Source organism: Mus musculus, chromosome 9 (genome assembly GCF_000001635.26).
Source record: "Mus musculus strain C57BL/6J chromosome 9, GRCm38.p6 C57BL/6J".
Classification (NCBI taxonomy): Eukaryota; Metazoa; Chordata; class Mammalia; order Rodentia; family Muridae; genus Mus; species Mus musculus.
The window spans coordinates 61,995,816-62,019,406 of record NC_000075.6 but is presented as its reverse complement, the minus strand read 5'-3'; the positions used below and the strand labels follow the sequence as shown (position 1 = coordinate 62,019,406).

The following is a 23,591-nucleotide window of genomic DNA, read 5'->3' as shown; positions in this document are numbered from 1 at the left end:
GGGGGAATGAACTGGGAGGCAGCGTTTGATCAGCGTGAGAAGGCAAGGGTGAGAAGTCAGACAGTCAAGGGACATGACTTGCCATAGGGTGGCTGCTATGGTTTGCATATTCTTGGACCAGGGAGTGGCACCATTTAGAGGTGTAGCCTTGTTGGAATAGTTGTAATAGGTGTCTCACTGTGGGTGTGGGCTTAAGACCCTCACCCTAGTTGCCTGGAAGTCAGTCTTCCACTAGCAGCCCTTGGATGAAGATGTAGAACTCTCAGCTCTGCCTGTGCCATGCCTGCCTAGATACGGCCATGCTTCGCCTTGATGATAATGGACTGAACCTGTGAACCTGTAAGCCAGCCCCAATTAAATGTTGATTTTTATAAGACTTGCCTTGCTCATGGTGTCTGTTCACAGCAGACCAAACCCTAACTAAGACAGTGGCACAGAAGGCCTAAGAGAACTAGAGACCAGGGCACGAGGCAGCCTCTATACAGTGTGACCTGCCCCGGGAGTGTCTTATCAGTCCACACGTTTGATTGTCAAGCTCCAGGCTCTGTGCCTATGCCCTGAGAACTAGACACAGATGAACATGAGCTATGACTTTAATTCGTTTTTTCATTCCATAAAGCCCAGGCTGGAACCGGGCCAGTACCTTTGCACTGCTAAAGATTGAATGTTGATAGGTGGCATGCAGGAGAAATAGAGCGTGCAGTGACAATGTGTCCCGGGCCTTGGCTGTGTGACGTGGGGCTTCTCAGCACCCCTGACGTCCGCCTCTTTTGGTTCCTTTGGTTTGTTTTGGTTTGGAGATAAGGCCCCATTTAGCCCAGACAAGCCCAGAAGTCATATGTGGCTTAAGATTACCTTGTACTCCTGATCCTCTGGCCTTCATCTCCTTCGTGCCAGCATTACAGGTATGACCTGCCAAGACTGTTTTACATGGTGCTGGGGGTGGAATCCAGGGCTTCCAGCTGAGCCGTGTCCCCACCCCATGGCCTGTGTTTTGGTCCAGCAAATTCCTCGGATCTCCTTAGTGTAAAGGAACCACTGTAGAGTGTTCAGCCACATTTCTGGCAAGCTGAGAGTAGCCACACCCCATGGGGGCAGACGTTGTTCTCTGGGGAGCAAAATTGCCCCTCCCCCACATACACACATACCAGGTGAGCTTGCCACCTGGTCAGAAAGGCGAATGAGAAGACACTAATCTAAATTTGCCGAGGCTAAGCCGAGGTGGAGATTCCCTCTGTCTATCACCAAGATGGACCTAATTAACCTTATAGCTGAGATAATCACCTTGGCCAGGAAAAAGCTTATTCTGGCTTGCAGTGTGGAGAGCACCATCTATGGTTGCTTGGCTCTGTTGCTTTGGGCCTGTGATAGGCACAAGGCGGTTAACAGGCTGGGAGGCAGAGAAAGGAATGAATCCAAGATCCATGGTTATGTTCCAAGATCCCATTCAAGGGTTCATCTTCATTTGTCTGGCAGACTTCACCCTAGACACCTTAAAGGTTCTTAAAGGTTCTACCTCCTCCCAACAGTGCTGTGCTCGGGGGACCATGTCTTTAACACATGGGTCTTTGGGGAACACTTACCAAGGTGTAGGTTAAGGGATGTTCAAAGGTCTTGGTGGGACATAAAGGGAGACCAGTAAAGAAGCTGGAATCTGAGGATGAAGGCTTTATTTAGATGAGCTGTAGTGGAAAAGGGAAAGTGGGCGGGTCTTAGGTATATATCAGAGATGGCTTAGCAATATTTCAATGGCTGAAAGGCTTTTGACACCACAGTGGCAAGGAAACCTCCCAGACGTGCAGAGCAAAAGTGGCTGGAAGCTAGTGAGTCACACCTGGGCGTGTGTTGTTTGAAGATACGGGGTTTTGCTGGATACACACCTTGAGAGTTAGCAGTACCCAGACTACTGAAGCCATGGGACCCACTGGAAAGTCCTGCCTGGGAGGCTGAGCCAAGGACAGAAAAGTCAAGTGGGGTTCAGTCTCCTCCTCTCTCAGGCGCAAGCCATGCTTCCAGGCTCTGCCCGGGGACAATGTCAGAGCAGGAATAAGCTTCAGAGTGGGAGCTGTGTCCACACTGGGCTGGGGAGGCTGCTGTACCACCTGCAGAGCTCAGACAAGTCAGATTCGAACTGGAGACACCCACCCAAAGGCGGCAGGGGGGAGGGCAGCAGGTTTCCTCAAATATTTGTGACATGGGGGGCTGGAGGGAGTGCAGAAGGCAGAATGGGTGGTGTTAGGTGGCTTAGGGTGTTCATCGGATCTTGTGTTTTCTGCCTGGTTCTTTATTTTTCCATTTAACCATTGTGAGGTCTTATTTGTCTGTACAGAGAGTTTCTCTCTGGTCCAGAATACAGGTTGCCACATTCAGTCTTTTGGCTCCACCCAGGATATTCCACAGGGTCACCTTGTACCTGAGTCACTTTGTGAACGCAGGTGGCTGTAAGTGAGGTAATGTCCTAGGCATGGAGTGGCCCGCCAGTGTGGTACAGGGTCATCAGACTGATTCACTGATCCGGAGATAAAAGATGGTTTCCCTTGTAGTTTTTGCTTTGTTTGTTTGTTTGTTTGTTTGTTTGTTTGAAGTAGGGTCTCACAGTATAGCCCAGGCTATCCTGGAACTTGCAATCCTCTGGCTTTGGACTCCTAAATGCTAGGACTGTAGATGTTCAATATAATAATAATTAAAAAAAAAACAAGTTTGGTTTTTTTTGTTGTTGTAGTGTGTGTGGGAAGTGTATGTGCCACCGCACACATATGAATGTTAAGGGACAACGAATAAGAGCTGGCTCTCTATTCCAGCATAGATACCAGGGATCAAAATCAGATGGCCAGGTTTGGTAGCAAGCATTGTCATCTGCTGTGCCGTCTTGCCCACCCGCCCTGATCTATGTCGTCTTAGCTTGCATTTCTCTTACTATGAGCAAGGTGAGCAAGACAGACGGGAACTTTTTGTACTTCCCTTTCTGTGAACAGTCTGTTCATGTTTCACCCAAAAATTTCCTCAGGTTTTTTGGTTTCTTATTGAATTAGAGGAAATCTTACTGAATCAAAGGAAATCTCTGCTTGTTTTTTCCCCTTTTGAGACAAAGTCTCACGTAAACCAGGCTTGAAGCCCCTATGCATCTGAAGATGACCCTGAACTTCTGATCCTCCTGCCTCTACTTCCTGAGTGCTGGGATTGCAAACATGCACCACCTTGCCCAGTTTATGTGGTACTGGAGAATCAAACCCAGGGCTTTGTGGATGTTAGGCAAGAGCTCTACCAGTCTTGGAGGAAACCTTTATGTACCGAGAAAATTTGTCTTTTTTTTTTTTCTGGAGTGTAACTTATAAGTCATCCTCTTTTGTTGGGTCAAGGAAGCTTTTGGTGTGTGTGTGTGTGTGTGTGTGTGTGTGTGTGTGTGTGTAAGTGTGTGTGTCGGGGGTAAGACTAATTTATTTTGTTTTATATGTGTGAACGTTATGCTCCGATACATGGCTAGTGCCCCTGGAGGTCAGAAGAGGGCATTGGATGCCCTAGAGTTGGAGTTATGGATGGTTGTGAGCCTCTATGTGGGTGCTGGGAATCGAACCCATGTCCCCTGCAAGAACAAATGATCTTAACCACTGAGCCATCTCTCCAGTCTGTTTTCTGGATTTTGCTGTTACTTCTAAATTGTAAGGATTGAGTGCTGGTGAGAGGTAATTTCCTAGTTGGCCGGCAGGGGTCTCTGCGATGGAGGTCCCAGTGCAAGCAGTGGTAGTGGTATAGGACAAGACCCTAGGAGAGGACCAGGGATGATCTTGGGGCATCAGGGAAAGGACTTGAACCTCCTCTTGGGCCAAGTGTAAAGGAAGATGCCATGTGCCTAGAGGTTGGTGGCTACACATTGAAGGGACAAGGGAGATGGCTGAGTTAACCCAGGGATGAAATCGGGTCTATGTCTGGTCCATGGGCAGGGTCTGCTGTGTAAGAAAGAGCTGTAGATGGTCTCGGAGTCAGAGCTAGATGGGGGAGAGACGAGACCTCTGTTGTCATTGTATCTTCTTAGGTCCCATTTGTGTCCTTAGCATTTGTCAGTCACCCTGAGGTCTGAGCCTGCCCTGGGGACCATGGTTTCCTTGCGCTCTCAGATGCCAGGCCAGGAGCCCGCGCAGTGGGATGGCTCTTAACTAACCAGTTAAACCAGCCTGTTCCAAGCCCTTTCCCCTGCGTTGCCTCACCTTTCCCAGGGACCCAGACATCTCCTAACTGCTCCTGGCTCCATCCACTGACACACAGTGTTCCGGAGTCTCTACATGGCAGAGCCCCTCCCTAAAGGAAAGTATGTAAGCAAGACAGTCAGCTTCCAATGGCATTGCTTCTTCTCTGTGTAGCCGCTCACCTGAGTCCCTGTGTCAAGTCCTAGAAGTGCCTTAGGAAGCCGCAGAATATAAGGAGTAAGGGAGTCAGCTCACCATGTGAGTGCTCAGTAAGCCAAGACTCAGAGATGACTTAGGAGTTAAGAGCACTTGTTCTTCCAAAGGACCTGAGTTCAGTTTCCAGCACCCAGGCGGGATGGTTCACAACTGCCCGTAACTCCAGCTCCAGAGTATTTAATGCCCTCTTCCTGCCTCCACAAGCACACAGCCATTCATGGTTTATATCCCACAGGCATACACATACATACAAATAGATCTTTTAAAAAGCTCTCTTCGAAGCCTTCCTGGAGGAGGTGGCTGGTGGCTGGAGGAGGCTCTGAAGAATGGAGATGACGTGGGTATTGGAATAAGAAAGGCCAGAAGCAAGTGGGAAGCACAGGGTGTGGGTGTGCATGTGTGCATGTGTGTGCATGAGTATGTGAGTGTACCTGTGTGCCTGTGTGAGTGTGTGTGCATGTGTCTCAATGTGTATGTGTGTGTGCCTCTGTGTGTGCATGAATGTATGTGTGTGTGTGTGTGTGAGTGTGTGCATGAATGTATGTGTGAGTGTGAATGTGTGTGTGCATGTGTGTTTGTGTGTGAGTGCTTGTGTCTGTGTGTGTCAGTGTGTGTCTCTCTCTCTGTGTATATGTGAGTATATGTGTGAGTATGTGTGTATGTATGTGAGTGAGGATGTGAGGGTGTGGGTGTGTGTGTGTGTGTGTGAATGGGGGTATGAGTATGTGTATGTATGTGTGTGAGTAGGTGTGAGTGTGTGTCTCTCTGTGTGTGTTGGGCATGGACACTCATTATCAATAACTTCCAGTGAGGGTATTCTTTGATTGTGGGGTAGGAACAAACAGGCCAAGGTGAGAGTGTTGGACTATCCTGGGAAGGGTTATTGGAAAAAGGTTTCACACTCCAAGAGTGAGATGACTGTGTGTGAAGTCTTGCTGCAGGCTCAGGGCAGGGCTGAGCCATCGCTTGTGCTAAAGGTTCTGCACTGGGCTGGGCTGGGGCCACACCAGCTCCTCATGATGAAATGAGACTCTTGCCCATGCTTCTCAGTGCCATTGACAAAGCCCTGAGTGAACGCAACCACTCCTGGAGGAGGTATACACAGCCAACAAGCACAGCTGAGATGGTTATTTTGCAAGAGGGCATAGCCGAGTGCCCTAAGATGGCTGTGGCTTGGCTTAGAGAACAGCAGAGTTCCTATTCTGCAGGATGCTCACCCCAACCGATCTGGCCACTGCTAGCATTACCTTGTGATTTATCTCATTGTTGCCAAAAGAGGTCTGTACCTTTTAAAGCGAAATTTGTTGGGAAATAATGCCACACTCACCAAACCCTTTGCCTAGATCTCATTCAAATGCCATACGGCGGCCTCATAGTGTACGTGTTAGATTTGTTTTGGCCTGCTGCATATTCTGCAAGGGTCCAGATGAGCTGCGGCTGACAGAGAGGTTTCTGGAAAGAGGAAGAACACAGTAGACAGTGGATAGGAGGGGTAGTGAAGGGGAAGAAAGTGACAGAAGTCTGGACGGATGGACTGGCAGACTTGCCCTAGCGTGGGGCAAGTTGAGTGTCGGATTACAGCAAGGCCAGAGCATGGTGGTTGGTCACCCTGGGGAGACAAGGAGCTACTGAAAGGACAGAGTGGGCTCAGTGGAGTGTCTGTGAGCTCCTGCCCCTGAGGAGGTCTGAGTGATGCCCCTTCCCTGCCAATGGAGGAGCCTGGGGATCCCAGCTGGAATGACTTGGGATGCTTGGGGGCCCTGGAAGCCCACAAGTTGGGTGCAGCCTCCTGTCCACGAGAGGCCAATTGCACATGTCAGAGAAGGAGAGAAGGAGAGAAGGGAGATTTTTTTTCATATGGCTGCGTCCGGTGAGAAGTAAAGAGGTCCAGCGCCTCCCCCAAACCCGCACCCTCCCCACTCCGTTCCATCCACGGTCCTGCCATGAGGTTCAGCTTTGCATAGGAGGTAAGAGGTATGGCTAAGGGGTGGTCCTGCCCATCATCATTGTCTGGGCTCTAGTCTGTCCTGCGAGATGGTCTGACACATTGTCAGAACTGTGGAATCTCTCTCTTGGTCCTCCCCTTCCTCCTCCCCTTTCCAGTCTGGCCCAGTTTACTCTTCATCTTTGTCCCAGAATGGTTGCAGGTGCTCTGATTTCTAGATTTTTACGTCACAAAACCGAAGCTTCTGGGCTGACTCCCTGAGCAGCTGGTTGTAAGACCTTGGGCAAGCCTCTTTCCACAGCCGCAGATTCTCAGCCAGTGTTCTGCTGACTTTGAGGTGTCCAGACCTTCTCCGGACTGCTCCTTCTCTTCTCGGGACTGCCGGGGTGTCCTCCAGGGATTAGACAGAAAGGGGGAACAGAGGCAGAGGTGTCAGAGGCTATGGGGCAGGGGAGGCATTAAGGCCTCTGGTGGGCTCTGCAGGCCTGGGATAAGGTCTTTCATTGACCCAAAACCTCAAAGTTGACTTCCACAGGGAAAGCACTCTCCTGATAAGATCCTTGTGGTAATAAAGGCTGCCTTTTATTCTGAGCTGGCCTCCTAGCTTTGCAGTTTCAACACCAGCCTACCTGTGTGAAAACTCAAGCAGACTAACTAATGGTCTCTGGAGTTAAGTGATTCCTGCTCAGGAAGCTGAAGGGCTTTCTGAACCAGAGCCCTGACTGACTGCCTTCACTGTCACATACCAAAAGTGTCACATACCAAAAGCTTGCCAGAGCTGGGCACTGTAATATATGTATATGTTATATACACACATATAATGTATACATATATGTGTGCATATATACATACCACACACACATATATATGTAAATTTGGGGATTTTCTACATGCATATAATGTATTTTGATGACCCCCACCCCATTTCCATTCTGTCTTAGTCATTGTTCTATTGCTGTGACGAGACACCGTGACCATGGCACTTTTTTTCCATTCACTTATTTATGTATTCACTTTGCGTCCAGGCTGCAGCCCCCCCTCCTTCCAGTCCCCACTCATACAGCCCCTCCCCAACTACTCCTCACTTTCTCCTCTGAGATGGAGGACCCCGACCCCCAGGTATCAACCCATTCTGGCACCTCAAGTCACTGCAGGACTAGGTACATCCTCTTTTTTGAGACAGGGTTTCGCTGTGTAGCCCTGGCTGTCCTGGAACTCACTCTGTAGACCAGGCTGGCCTCGAACTCAGAAATCGGCCTGCCTCTGCCTCCCAAGTGCTGGGACTAAAGGTAAAGGCATGCACCACCACTGCCCGGCTTCACTGAGGCCAGACAAGACAGCCCAGCTAGGGGAACAGGATTCACAGAGCCAGGCAACAGAGTTAGGAAGAGCTCCTGCTCCAGGTTGGGAGGGGGGCTGTATGAAGACCAAGCTGTACATCTACTGTGTGTGTGTGTGTGTGTGTGTGTGTGTGTGGGTGTGTGTGTGTATGTGTGTGTCTATGTGTGTGTTAGGTCCAGCCTGTATATACTCTTTGGACTCTTTGGTTGGTAGTTCAGTCTCTGGGAGCCCTTAAGGGTCCAGGTTAGTTGACTCTGGTCTTCCTGTGGAGTCCCTGTTCCCCCAGGCTCCTCAATACTTTCCCCAACTCTTCTACAAGACTCCCAGAGCTCTGTCTAATGCTTGGCTGCTGGTCTCTGCATCTGTTTCAATCAGCTGCTGGGTAGAACCTCTCAGAGGACAGTGATGCTAGGCTCCTGTGGGCAAGCATAACAGAGTATCATTAATAATAGTGTCAGGGATTGGTGCTTGCCCACGGGGTAGGCCTGTCCCTGTTCGTAGGGCATGACCCTCGCCATCCACTTCCTCACAGATGCCAGCCCACTAGGGCATTACAAGGCCAAGGAGTATAAAGACCGAGGTCAAAGTTCATGCCCTCCTTACGAACATCCCCAACTTCACACCACGTCCCCTGGCACTCTGAAGGGAACTGAGGACCAGGGTGTCTTCACTGTGGAAATGGTAATGCTTTCTTCTTGCCACCATTCCTAGTGAGACCCCACTTACCCTTCCTAAGCTCAGTGAGGAATTTCACCGTGAGTAGCAGCAGCTGGGGCTCAGGGGCCACTGTGCCTTGTGCAGGCTTCAGGGACAGCTGTAGTGTCCTTTGCCTCACTACAACTTGTCATCTACTTGTTGGCTTCTCATTTGTTCCTCTGGTGAGCCCTCCTGGGTTCTGAGTAAACGCCTCTGAGGCCAACCTTGGAGCCTCACAGTGACTCGGGGTGACAGGTCCCAAAGAGGGTGAGTTATGCATCTCTCCTGTTCTAGGGAACTGATTTGGAGAGACACATTGTTTCCAATCTTAAGAGTTTTCTCCTCCTCCTCCTCCTCCTGCACCTTTGGTGTGTGTGTGTGTGTGTGTGTGTGTGTGTGTGTGTGTGCTTTCACTTGTGAGTGCAAATGCTGGTTCACAAAGAGACCCAAGGTTGGTGTCAGGAACCTTCTTCAGTGCTCTTCTGCCTTATCCTTTTGAGTCAGGGTCTCACAATTAAATTTAGCTGCGTGGTTTTTCTAGCCAGCTTGCCCTGGGGTCTTATCTCTGCCTTTCTAGATTGGAATTCCAGGCCAATGATACACCCACCCACCCAGCCAGCCAGCATTTAAGTGACCACTTAAGATCCAGACTCCAATCTTCTTGCTTCAACTTTAAGGGTCGAGTTACCTCCCCAGCCACTCTTCACGAGCTTTTGAGTGGTACAGTTTACTTTAGCCCTTAAAACAACAATAACAACAACAACAAGAACAACAACAACAAAACACCTTGTGTTTAATAATGCTGGGCCAATAACCTAATGGTGCATGTCAGCTGCCGGGGCTCTTAATCCATGGCTACATTCAAATAGTGTAAAATGTGTTACACAAGACGTTAGGGGAGCAGGAAGCATCCTGTAACTCTTAGAGCCTGGGGCAGATGGAGAAGGTGGTGGTGGGAGGGGGCTCAGGGTCCAACAGCTTCGGCTACACTTGCCCTTACTGAATCCAGATTACACACATGTGTATTGAACACTCCCTGTGCGTGGATACTTGCACACAACAATCGGCAGTGTGCAAAACTCACCGAGGAAGCAGCTTTCTGGGGGCTCTGAGCTAAGAGTGTGAACATTTCAAGCCCTATCACCTCTGCATTTGGTTGCTTTTCTCATTGCTCTTTTGTTTTTAGATTGATCTCATTTTCATGTGTGTCTTAGTCAGGGTCTCTATTCCTGCACATACATCATGGCCAAGCAGCAAGTTGGGGAGGAAAGGGTTTATTCAGCTTACACTTCCATACTGCTGCTCATCACCAAAGGAAGTCAGGACTGGAACTCAAGCAGGTGAGGAAGCAGGAGCTGATGCAGAGGCCATGGAGGGATGTTACTTACTGGCTTGCTTCCCCTGGCTTGCTCAGCCTGCTCTCTTATAGAACCCGAGACTACCAGCCCAGGGATGGCACCTCCCACAATGGGTCATCCCCCCCTCTTGATCACTAATCGAGAAAATGCCTTACAGCTGGATCTCATGGAGGCATTTCTTCAAGGGAGGCTCCTTTCTCGGTGATAACTCCAGCTGTGTCAAGTTGACACACAGGAACAGCCAGTACTATGTGTGTGAATGCTTGGCTTACATGTTTGCTGTGCCCCATGTGCTTGCTTGGCACCCACGGAGGTAGGAAGAGGACACTGGATCCCTTGCAGCTGGAGTTAGGGACAGCTGTGAGGTGGTGTCCATGTGGGTGCTGGGAAGTGAACCTGGGTCCTGTGTCAGAATAAGGGCTCTTAATCACTGAGCCATCTCTCTGAGAAAGAAAAAGAAAAAAAGGAAAAAAACAAACAACGGCCAAAGCAGTTTAAGGAAGGGGGTGTTTATTTGGATTAGAGTTTGGGGGCTGGGGTTAGGATCACCAAGGCAAGGAAGAGGTGGTGGCAGCTGGCCACTCTGCATCTGAAGTCAGGGGACAGAGGTGGGTGCTGCTGCTCCTCTGGATCTCTCTCTTTTTTCTTCAGCTGAGAGTGTTAAGGTTGGTCTTCCCTCCTCAGTTTACCTAATCTAGAGACTCCCTTGCGGTATGTATCCAAGGAGACTCTAGATCCTGTCAAACAGACAAAAGGCTTCAGGATCTTCTGCAGGTAGAACTGACTTGGGGAAAGCAACCCTTGTCATCACGAGAAAAGTCAGTGCCTCACAGGCTAGGTCAATGCCTCGCAGGCTAGGGTGTCCCCCTGTCTTCCCCTGTCTAACTCCTCCCTGGATTCGGATCTGTTTGCTAACCATGTCCTTTCCCTGCTGGGTCTGGGTGGCCCCTCCCCATTCTCCTGCCACAGCCTGAATGCCTGGCATCCCCTCAGGTGCCGTCTTCCTGGCAGTTCACACTTCCTTGAGCTCTGTGGCTGCCTTCTTCCCATCCTTACCCTTGGGGTGTGTCCTCTGGGTAATGATTATGTGATCAACTCACTCATGGTGTTGCTGGTTAATAACCACCGCCTCCAGGTTCAGTAGACGAAGTCAGCCGTTAATGATTGCCAGGGACCGCTTTTCCTGCATGCAGTCCTCAACCTGAAGATGAAGGAATGCCATTTCCCTGGACCCTCACTCTAGAGCCCTGTGGCCTGGAGTTAGAGTACACCCAAGAGTACACACACACACACACACACACACACACCACATCGTCACCACCATGCTCTGTTCCCATCTCTGGCACCTCAAGACCCAAGCCCATAGGCCTCCCTGTTCACAACCAGCTTTCCTGCTTTAGGCTTACTTCTCCCTAGAGATACTACTTTCTCTTCTGCCAGAGTGACCTTGGCTTTAGGATCTACCCCAAGCCTTGCTTCTGTCCTGAGCCTCTCCTTGCTTTGTTCTGGGTACCAGCACTGAACCCACCCCCCACCCCCACCCCAAGCTTTGGACAGCTCTTTAGGTATATTTCCCATGTTCTTGGCTTGGCTGAGGGTCCAGCAGAGGGAGGGGTAGGAGGCTGCCACCCAGATTGGGTCAGCTGGGCTCTTAGACCATTCTTAAGCCTAAGGTGCCATCTGGGGTCAATGGAGGGAGGGGTATGATGAAGGAAGAAATGGAACTTTCCAGGCAGGTAAGGGATATGTGCACGGTCATCTAAAAGCCACAGGAGTGGCACATAAGAAGGATAAAAATGGCTCCTGTGGTGTGAGGACCACAAAGCAGGTGCTCTCATATCTTTTTTGCCCCTCGCTGCTCCCCCCCCAAGGTCTCTCCGAGGACCCAACCCACTGCCCACCTTGTCCCGGTGCTTCTGGCTTTGGGGTGTGTAGCGCTCACTGTCTCCCAGCATACCCGAAGCTACAAAGCATAGAGGCTCAGGGATGTTCCTTATCTGGCTGTGCCTGGGAACTGACCCTGAGACTTTATAAAGGGCAAAAGACATACAGGGTCTGAAGAGAATCAGTGAACGGGCTTTGATGGTTGTTCTGCAGGTACGCTGGGGCCTCAGAATCAGAAAGCTGGAGGTAGAGCGGAGAGGAGGGGCTGGCTTTGGAGAGGACCATCAGATCCCGGGATTTCATGGTGTTTGGGGTGGCTTGCTGGAAGTTTCCAGGCCCTGGCTCTGCCTAACTCCAGCCTCTTCTCATCACCTCACGTGAAGATCAGCTCCCCATCAAGAGCTCCAAGCTGTTCATTCAAGGTGGGGAGCCCTAAGCCCTAAGCATAGCGGGGCCGGTAGGTAGCACTTGAGGACGCTATAGTGCATTCACAGGGTGTGAAAGTGTTTGCTTTCCCTCTGCATCCTCTCTGTCTAGCCTCCCACACAGCAGCTGCCTTATCTCAGGCTGCTTTCTGATTAGATTAGCAGCTGGAGAGAAGGTGGAGGTAGGAAAATCAGCCTCTCCTAGCAGGCTAGGAGGCTGGCACTAGCAGTCAGGGCCTGTGGTTACTTTCTGTGATCCTTTCCAGTCTTAGGGAGGAGCCTGCTGTAGCACCTAGCCTGGGGGCCAATGAGCAGGTAGGTAGGGTCTCAGAGACCCTGGGCCCTGGGTGCTTTAATGTGAATATTTAAGGCGACAACAGCTCCGTGGCTTCTGCCCCTCTTCCTGTGTTCCAGAACCTTAGTCATTTGGGCTCTTGCTGTGCTTTGCAGTCGCCTGGTGTCCCCTCCTCTGACTCTCTGAGAGCGTGAGGTAACTGAGCTGTAATACTGTAAAAAAAAGGGTTTGGGCGCATGCTTTCCCTGCCAGCTCTGGCAAGGCATGTAGGGTTCTGTAGCACCAGGTCAGGCCATTCCTGTGTCCTTCACAGATGTGTGTTTTGCAAAATGGCATTTTAAAAGTGTGATTTGGAGCCCTAAGTAAAGGAAAATTTATATACACACAGAAAAAAAAGAAAGAAAGAAAGAAAGAAAGAAAGAAAGCAAGCAAGCAAGAAAGAAAGAAAGGAAGGAAGGAAGGAAGGAAGGAAGGAAGGAAGAAAGAGAGAGAGAGAGAAAGAAAGAAAGAAAGAAAGAAAGAAAGAAAGAAAGAAAGTAAGAAAGAAAGAAAGAAAACATTTTTATTTGGGACTGAGTTAGCAGATGAACAGAAATGAAGGTTCTAGAACATTAAAATCTATGCTACTTGTTTAATTACTTACAGATGTACATATTGTAGGTCTGGGCCTTGTGCAGGCTACTCAAGTACTCTGCTTACACACTTGGAAACCATGATATGTTCAGGGAGCAGGCAGAATCTTTACATCAGAAAAAGGTTGCTAGGATCATTTTGTTACAAGTATGGGTTGGTTTTTTTCCTTCTTTTTCTTTCCCTTATTTGTTCATTTGATTGGTTGGTTGTTTTCAAGACAGGGTTTCTCTGTGTAGCCCTGGCTATCCCGGAACTCACTCTGTAGACCAGGCTGGCCTCTGAGATCCACCTGCCTCTGCCTCCCGAGTACTGGGACTAAAGGTGTGTACTACCACCACTGCCGGGCATGATTTTTTTTCCTAGAAAAGCTTTTGGGGGGCTGGAGAGATGGCTCAGTGGTTAAGAGCTCTGGCTGCTCTTACAGAGGTCCTGAGTTCAATTCCCAGCAACCACGTGGTGGTTCGCAACCACCTGTAATGGGATTTGATGCCCTCTTCTGCTGTGTCTTAAGTCAGCTACCATGTTCACATATACATTAAATAAATAAATATTTTTAAAAAGAAAGAAAACGCTTTTTAATGGGGGAGATGACACATGAAGTTGTCCTTTGCCTCTATCTGCATGTACACACAAGTACATGTACACACTCCAAAGCAGTGCTTCTCCACATTCCTAATGCTGCAACCCTTTAATACGGTTCCTCATGTTTTGGTGACCCCCCAACCATAAACCATAAAATTATTTTCATTGCTATTTCATAACTGTAATGTTGCTACTGTTATGAATCATAATTAAATATATGTTTTCCAATGGTCTCAGGTGACCCCTATGAAAGGGTCATTCAACTCCCAAAAAAACTGTAATGTTGCTACTGTTATGAATCGTAATTAAATATATGTTTTCCAATGGTCTTAGGCGACCCCTATGAAAGGGTCATTCAACTCCCAAAGGGTTGCAACTTATGGATTGAAAACCAGTGAGCTAGCCTGGCGGTGGTGGTGCATGCCTTTAATCCCAGCACTTGGGAGGCAGAGGCAGGCGGATTTCTGAGTTTGAGGCCAGCCTGGTCTACAGAGTGAGTTCCAGGACAGCCAGGGGTACACAGAGAAACCATGTCTCCAAAAAAACCAAAAAACCAAAATCCAAAAACCAAAAAAAAAAAAAAAAAAAACCCAACCCCCCCCCCAAAAAAAAACCCAAAAAACAAAAGAAAAGAAAAGAAAAGAAAAGAAAAGAAAAGAAAACCAGTGAGCTAAAGGTAAGGCGGAGGTAAGATGCTAGGTAAATAGCAAGCACGGAAACATGGAGGAAGGTCCCGGTGTTAAGGACAAAGGTGAGAGAACAGGAGAGGGAGACATGGGCAGGCTAACAGGAGGCGAAGCTGGGCCAGGGTAGAGAGTGGCGGTTGGAAGAACACACTAAGGGCTTGAGATCATCCAAGACCTACTGGAGGGGACTGACTGCATGATTTTACTTTTGAGACATGGTTGTCTTTGTAGCCCAAGCTATACTGGGTACCATCCTCCTGCCTCCAATTCTGTGCTGAGATGACAGCCCTGCACCACCGTGCCCGTCCTCCGGATTTTCCTGAGAAAGGCACTCTAGGACAATGAAGAGTTATCGAGCTTTCTAAGGCCTCCTGGAGCTCACAGCCACTAGACCTGAGGTGCTGGGCGAGCCTCTGTCTACTTTGATCCCCTGGGAATGCACAGGGATAGCGTGGTGGCTGGCTACTGTGGGTACTCAATAGGATTTGCTGACAGCTTTCCAGTGCTGCCAGTGTGGGCCGCTTGTCACTCCTAATCCTCACCTATGGTGACAACTTAGAAACTTGGGCCTCAGCCCTAGGAATCTTGGCTTTCCCTGAGCCATTCAACAGTATTCCTTAGGCCCCAGCTACCCTGAATGGAGAAATTCCAAGGCCAGTGCTGTCCTTGGGCCAGGAGAAGGGACAGAGACCTACAGGAAGGCTCAGAAGTGACCTTCTCAGAACTTCAACATTTGCAAGTCTGAGTTGGCGGACACAGATTAATCTTCCAAGACTGGCCAAGGCTTGAAAGACTTGCTCTTCTGTTTCTTTTAGACAGCATGGTCACTTTGAAGACCACACCACATATGTGTGGTTCAGTGTGAGGCAACTCAGCACTGGAGAAAACTTAGAAAAGAAAGGAAGTCCCTAGGCAGGCTGCCCTGCTCCCACTGCCTTGAGAGAACCCCAGCCAACACTTTGGGGAACAGCCTTCCAAGCATTTCGTTTTCTGTCCATAAATACAAACCGTTAAAAATGTAACGCATCTTTCTATGGATGGCCTGACAAGATTTACGCCATTACATAACCTGTTTTTCCTTTAACAACTTGTCATGACATGGTTTCCTGTCAGTTAGCACAGGTCTGTAACATTTTTTTATAGGTCTGGGTTTGCATGGGTGTGTTGTGACTACTTCTCTGTACAGTGTGCTAAGGAATAGCACCCACTCTTTTCCAGATGTTCAGTGATTGCCTAGTGGTAAATATTTAGAATAGCTGCCATAGCTGGCACACACACACACACACACAAAGGTTTATCTCCCTCTGTGAGTCTTAGTGCCCAGCTGGGAGGTCACCATGGCAACCCCCTGCTTGCCTCATTTGTGGCTTAGAACCAGCAGTGCTGGGGAGGGGGTGTCAGTGCAGGAAGGGGCAAGTGACAGGGCTGAGGGGACACTCTGTCTTCAGAGACTTTGTAAGCACAGGGCAGAAGGAACAGGGGAGACCATCTTCAGAGCTGAGGTGGCTGAGGCGGCTGAGGCTGTAACAAGGGTAATAGTCACTCTCGGCTGGATACTTGTTCACCATCAAGTACCGCATCCATCTTCTTAAGAGCTAGCATCACTTTCCCTGTCCTCCTCGTTCAAGGGATAAGGACATGAAAGTGGGTCATTGTCCAAGAGCCCATAGAAGAGTGCCAGACACACATGGTAGATGAGAGAGCAGGCATGGAAGATTGGCCCGGTGAGATGCCATCAGGTATCGGTTAGCACTCTGGATAGTTTGTCTGTATTTGCTATGGAGAATCTTCCTTGCCACCCAGCTGGAGGTTTCCCATCTTTTCCCTGCTACCATCCTGAGGCCTCTGGTCCTGGCAGCAAAGCAGTCCGTGCTTCCCTGGTTCTGATGGGGACTCACTGCTTCTTCATCCAGCTCACTCTGGCCACCTGCCACTTAGCCCCTCTGCCACTTTCAAGCTAGATTTGCAGATCTGCTGGTATACAGTAGTCCCTTTATCCACAGGGGATATATTCCAAGACTCAGGATGCCTGATACCATGGGTGTTACCAAATCGCTAGGTGCAATGTCTCCTGACTCTCTACTGATGAATGAATATATATTCATGATAAAGATTGATCTAGAAATTTAACACAGTTTGGGGGGGGGGGGACATCAACATGGCACAGCTGATAAAAGTGATTGCCTCCAAGCCTGGAGACCTGAGTTGGATTCCCAGGACCCATACCATAGAAAGAGAAAACCCACTTCTACATGTTGTCTCCTGACCTTTGCATCACACTGACGCTGGCACATGTGCAGACACAGACACACACGCGTGCGCACGCGTGCGCACACACACACACTACATTTATTAATGTAATTTTTAAAGGGAATCAGGTACACTGGTGGATTGGCAGCAGTCACATAAAGAGAACAATCACAGGGGTGTGCTGAAGCAAATGTTGTATAAGTGGTGCTTTTTGGTTTTTTAAATCAAAAAATAAATACTAGTGCTTTTGAACTGAAGTTGTACATGGGTCCCTGAAATTGCCAACAGTAGTAACACTGGGGATGTAGAGACACCTCTTTGCCTGCCTCTGGCCTTCCCCAGTGGACTCTAAGATCTCTGAGGCTGCTGCACTGGGGGGTGGGGGAAGGGAGAATTCAGCTCAAGATCTCACCCAGACTCCCTCCCTCCCTCCCTCCCTCCCTCCCTCCCTCAGAGTCTGACCCTCCTTGCTTCTCTAGGCTCCCTCCTTGGCACTATTATAACATGGACAGTGGGCCATCCTTGGGTCTCATGTGCACTGGAGTGTGAGTGCCGAGGGTGTGAGCGCTGAGGGAGTGAGCAGGAGGGTGTGAGTGAGTGCCAAGGGTGTGAGCTAGCACAGAGGGTGCAGTTTTTCTCAGGCCAAGCTAGAAAAGCTAAGGCTGGGGAAAATCCTGGTCCTCACCCCACCCCAACTTTGTTTTGCCCACCAGTGCTACCAGCCTGCCTTTATCTGTAGGTTCTCTTGTGTTCTCCTCTGGAGGAAACACAGGTGTTTCTTGGCTTCTGAAAGTTCCCTCTCTTTGTCTCTCAATTTTATCTAAAGCTTTAACTTCTCCTCTGAAACATGGCCACAGATTTTTTTAACTCTTAGATTAACTGATTGGCTGATTGAGTGTGGGGAACTCATGTATGGCACAGCATGTATGTAGAAGTCAGAGGATAACACGGAGGTAGCTTTCTCCTTCGACTGCGGGTCCTTGGCAGCAAGCTCCTTCACTCGCTGAGCCATCTCACTGGCCCCCTGGCTGCAGATCTGTAAACTGTAAGCCCGTGAGTCTAGAAACTGCCCTGGGGCCCTTGGTTCTCACAGTGCTCCCACCCCTTCCAGTCCTGTGGGAAATGGGCGTCTAGGACTCTGTGTGCTCTGAGCCTCAAGCTGAAGTTACTCAGTTTCTCTCCTTGTGATTGGACAATTGATTTTGTCACCAGGAGTCTAGACTGTGATGAGTGAACCCAGAGCTATGTGGCTTTATGTTTATCAAGAGAAGTGGGACTGGGCAGTGGTGGTGCACACCTTAATCCCAGCACTTGGGAGGCAGAGGCAGGCAGATTTCTGAGTTTGAGTCCAGCCTGGTCTACAGAGTGAGTTCCAGGACAGCCAGGGCTACACAGAGAAACCCTGTCTGGAAAAACAAACAAACAAACAAAACCAAAAAACAACAACAACAACAACAACAACAACAACAAAAGAAAGAAAGAAAGAAAGAAAGAAAGAAAGAAAGAAAGAAAGAAAGAAAGAAAGGAAGGAAGGAAGAAAGAAAAGGAAAGGAAAGGAAAGGAAAGGAAAGGAAAGGAAAGGAAAGGAAAGGAAAGGAAAGGAAAGGAAAGGAAAGGAAAGGAAAGGAAAGGAAAGGAAAGGAAAGGAAAGGAAAGGAAAGGAAAGGAAAGGAAAGGAAAGGAAAGGAAGAACTGGGGTTCAAGATTCCTATGTGAGGACCCCCAATTTCTTAAGTGTAGGCCTAGGTTTTGTTTTTATTCAATATTTTAAGTAATCCTTTGAGACTATCATGTCTGTTTGATTTTTGGTTTGGTTTGGCTTTTTTTGACAGGGTCTGGTGTATCCCAGACTGGACTCTAACTTGCTATGTAGTGGAGAATAACCAACTTCTGATGCTCCACTCCCTGGATACTGAGATCTCTGGCTTGTCCCACTACACGGTGCCATTTATGCAGTGCTGGAAATCAAACCCAGGGCTTTGTGCATGCTGGGAAAGCCCTGACTTGGATGGTTTTTCCTCAGTTGCTTTAGTTATTTACAAGAACAGTTGTACAAAGGTGCAGAGCCTTCCTTCGGCTCCTCCACTCCATCCCCAGGCTGTTGCTGTTAAAGTGGCATGTATAATGGATATAGAGATAGAGATACTTTTGCTTAAGACAAAGTAGCCAAGGCTGGCCTTGAGCTCCTGTTCCTTCTGCCTCCATCTCCTGCTAGGATACAGATGTACATCACCACACCCTAGCCAGAGAAATGTGAGCTAATCAATACAGATACATTGTTATTAACCAGGATCTTTGTTTCTATTAGGGCTTCTTCTGTGCTGTGCCTTCTGTGGGTTTGACAAATGCATAATGTCACATGGCCATCATTACAGAATGGTTCTGGTTTAAAAAAAAACACTTTAGAAGGCAGAAGGCTATTTGCTTTGTCCTCCCCGCCCTGGCAGGGTTCAGCCGCGCCCAATATCCAGCTCTGCCTTGCTCTCTCTGTCTCTGCAAGTGGCTCTGTCTATTTGGCTCATCTCCTTCTTGGATTCAGGCTCCTGGGAGGCTCCTCAGGAGTGGTTTAAGAGTCCCAGTCTGGGCCACTCTGCAGAAAACCTTGAGAGCTGGCAGCCTTCCCAGACCAGGACAGCCCTGCCCCTTGTCACACCTGGATGGGTGGCTGGCCTGAGCCAGGGGTGTGCCCTGTGTGGGGCTGAGGCTAAGCACTGTACCCTAAGCAGAGCGAAGGGGAAACTCAGGGTGTGGCTGGCAAGCCTGTTTGTAGACTGGCGGGGCCTGCAGGGCAGGAATGGGGAAAGAGATGAAGGGAGCTGGGTGGGACCCCCACATTCCACCCACGTCTTTCCACTCAGAAGGAGCAAGCCACCAGGCTTGGGAAAACAGTTGAGAAGGAGAATTAACTCAGAACAACCTTACCTGCAAAGCTACACCCACATGTGCTGGGAGATTCAGGTTTCCTCTCATTGCCCAAACCCCATCCCTACCCCCACCTGAGCTCTGCCTCTATAGAACTGGACTAGGGCTCAGAGCTTCCCTTCCATTTGAGGAGCTCAGAGATCACTGTCACCTTTGAACCTTTGCTCAACCGGTCCCAGCTTCTCCTGAGCTCTCACACTCGGTACACATACCACGCCCACAGCAAATCTACCCTAACCCTCCTCTGGTACTCCCTCCATGAGGACTCCCTGCAGGTCTCTCCCTCTCAGCTTTGCCCCTTTGTCCACAGAATAGCTGACCCAGTTGTTCACCAGTCTCTGTGTTCCCATCCTTCTGAGGAACTTGCCATGGTTGTATGCTCCATCCACAGAGTGCCTAGACCTCTAGATCATTCACCAGCTTCACCCTATGGGTAAGTGGGTGAGTGGAGGGTGAAGTGACCCGTATAACATCAGAGAGAATACTCAATAAGGTTTTATAGGGTCTCATAAAAATAGACCAAGCCCTGTCTCCAATTGAGCCATCTAAAGAGTGGCTTAAAGGGTGACCGCACCCTCAAGACTCAGAGTGAGCATGTCTTCGTGTCTGGGTCCCAGCCACTGAGTGGCTTGCTGCTGGCGTGCTTTAGGCAGAGAGCTTCCATCCATTATTCAGTCAGTCTTCCAGCCTATGAGGCCCAAAGCTGAGAACTGAAACTACCAAGTACTAGGATTAAAGGTGGGCACCAAGGGCACCAGCTGGTAAACAGGAGAACTGCACCTCAGCTGTGACCCTAAGACCACTTGGAGGCGGTCAGGAATATGGTGAGGTCGAAGTCGGACTAAGTAGGGGATTGGTGTTCCTCCTGGAGGAAGCAGGCATGACTAGACCTTGAATGTCCAGAGAAGTGAACAGTCGGAGACGTTTGAGACCTGGGGACAGGCCCTAATCCTCCTACCCCCACCCGCCCCAGGGACTGTAGAAAGAGGTTATGAGTGACCATTATCCAGGCCTGGGCTCCCTCTGGGTGGCCCACAGTGACATCTGGGCTGCAAGTAAACCCTGCATGTGGTCTGGCCTGCAGGTGATCTGGCCTGCATGTGGTCTGGCCTGCATGTGGTCTGGCCTGCATGTGGTCTGGCCTGGAGGTGATCTGGCCTGAAGGTGATCTGGCCTGGAGGTGATCTGGCCTGCAGGTGAGCACTAAGCCTGTTGCCCCAAGGTGTGGACATTGCTCTGGTGCAGACAAGTCTAGCAGAAGGCTTCTCTTGGGGCTGGCTGCAGAGAAGGGTCCCATGTAGCCAGCAAGGTAGGCAGAACAAGCCCTTCCTTCATCCATCAACTGTAGCGCCTGTCCAGGTGGAACCTGCATAGCCACTTCAGCCCTGAGGTCTGTCTAGACACCACAGCGCCTCAGAATTTGACTTAATTCTTGTTGACCAGACACTCACTGAGGTTGGTGGTCTGGAACATTTTTTTTTCAGTTCACAAATATCACTGAATATTTGATAGCATGACTGATCCCCAGTGACACAAGTGCAGATGTGCACTACACCACACACATACACACACACACACTTACACACTTTCTGTGTTTTCTAGGATCAAAACCTCTGCCCCAGTAGGTGTCACAGCTGTTGGCCCCTCTCCTGATATTTTCTGATCTAGTATTTCCCAGGCTAGTCAGGACTCAGTAAATTGACTTTGTGACCTATTGACAGCATATTGCCTGCATTTTGATCAGCAGACATATTGTGAAGAGGCCCAGCATTGTGGCCCTCATGAACAGTGACCTCCACAGGCTACTTCTGTTTGCCGAGGTGGGCATTCAGACTCTGGCTGAAGCCTGGCTGGAGCTTGGGAGTGCGTCCCGGCTAAGGAATGGCAGCTTGCCAACTGTCCTGTGAGCTTGCTCTTTTCCCTCAGATTCGGGCTCCCACAGGGCGGAGCTACTGGATTTTCCAGTTCTACAGACAGCTATGTACAGGTTCCCGCATTGCTTAGAGAGCTTGTTTCATCTTGACTTTGCCAGGCCCTTGTCCAGTGACCTCAGGCAAGTCCTTTCTTATCTAGAGTGTCTATCTATATAATAGCAAGAATGCTGGGTTGAGCAAGTCTGTGTCTCTGCAGAGAGGGATCGGCAGCAACAGGAAATACATGATACATGTTTGTTTGTTTGTTTGTTTGTTTGTTTTTTCTGGAAGATTTGGAGAGAATACATTTTTGTATTAAAATAGCTACAACTGAGTTCTGGACCAGGCTATAACATACATGCTTAAAAGAAGATACTTCTATTATGGTAAAAGTATATTGCATACACTTGGATTATTCTGTGCATGTGCAGAGGCTGGAGATTAAAGCTGAGTCCTCAGCTTTGGTATTTGAGGCAGGGTCTCTCACTGAATCTGGAGCTCACTCACTTAGTGAGTGGTTGTCTACTGAGCATCAGGGCTCCTCTTGTCTCTGCCTCCCCGGTGATGAGATTAAATTCATACATGGCTGTACTGGGTTTTTGTACGTGGGTGTTGGGGGTCTTCATGGTAGGGCAACCATGAGCTCTCTCCCCAAGGAACACCCATTAAATTATTGTTAAGAGTAGACATCCTAATGGAGGTGAAATATTGTGTTGTGGCTTTGAATTGTAAGCCCCTGAAGACTTAATGCTAAAGTATCTGTCCATGAACTTACTGGTACCTTTGGAACAAATATATTCAAAGATATTTTTCAAGACAGGGTTTCTCTGTAGCCCTGGCTGTCCTAGAACTTGCTCTATAGACCAGGCTGGCCTCAAACTCAGATCTGCCTGCCTCTGCCTCCCAAGTACTAGGATTAAAGGTGTGCACCTCTACCCATAATAGATTTATGTATTTTGTATATATGAGTACTCTATCTGTATGCATACTTGCAAACCAGAAGAGGGCATCAAATCCCATTACAGATGCTTGTGAGCCACTGTGTGGTTGCTGGGAATTGAACTCAGGACCTCCGGAAGACTGAACCATCTCTCTAGCCCCATAATTCCATAATTTTATTTTGATGTAACATTTTCTGGAAATTAAGAAATGCGGTTGTAAGTCTTGAGTTTCCGTCTTCAGGAGTTGCTATGTTCCCTTGTGCTGATCAGTGCACTGTTTGAGGAAGTCATCTTGATAGCGTGGTGCTTCCCAGTTAGCTGGTGCTTGGCATCCCTTGAGGAGGTACATAGTCTGCCAGTGGGGGTAAAATTCAGGTATTCCTGGTGGCCTCTTGAAGAGTTGAATGGAGGCTAGAGAGATGGCTCAGCGGATAAGAGCACTGACTGCTCTTCCAGAGGTTCTGAGTTCAAATCCCAGCAACCACATAGTGGCTCACAACCATCTGTAATGGGATTTAATGCCCTTTTCTGGTGTGCATGAAGACAGCATATATATTTATATATATATATTTATATATATTTAATATATATATTAAATGAATCTTTAAAAAATTATTTAAAAAAGAGTTGATAATAGGTTCAGAGAGTGACCATTGTAAACAGACCTAAGCAGCCCCAAAGCCACCACTATCACTAAGCACAGAGGTCCTTCATCCTCCAGTTACAGCACACACCCTAACCTCTAGCAGTTCTTGTTTTATTGCTTTCCTGTTGCTGTGATAAAATACCCGACAGAAGCACCTTAAGGGAGAAAGGCTTTATTTGTGCTCACAGTCTGAGGGTACAACCCTTCACGGCAGGGGTATCCTGGTGGCCAGAGCTTGCTAGAGAAAGATGGATGACAGCTTGCTCAAGACCCAAGCCCAGAACTGTGGGTCTTCCCACCCCTCTTTACGTAATCGAGACAATTCATCACGAGCCCCAGAGGCCTGTCTCCTAGGTGACCCTAGATCCTGTCAGGTTGACAGTATTAACCAGCACAGCTATTCGGGAGACTGGAACCTGAGGGCCCCAGGGGTCCTCCTGTTTCCACCTCCCCAGCACAGGAATTACAGACACACCTTTTATGTAAGTACTGGGGACTGAACTTAGGTCCTCGTACATGTGTGACAGGCACACCAATGACTGAACTGTCTCTCTAGCCTCCCCCCTCTGCCTAACATTTTAGCAGCTCCAAAATTAGAATTCATTTCCAGTCAACAGCATCTCCTGATTGTAATTGGCATCATTTTCTCTCTTTTTTGGTACATGAAAATGGCG

General features: G+C 48.9%; 1 protein-coding gene across 2 annotated transcripts in view; it reads left to right on the top strand.

The window, feature by feature from the left end:
- Nucleotides 1–23,591, top strand: part of Paqr5 (progestin and adipoQ receptor family member V) — a 73,115-nt gene that overhangs the window by 7,446 nt on the left and 42,078 nt on the right. The window lies entirely within an intron of this gene.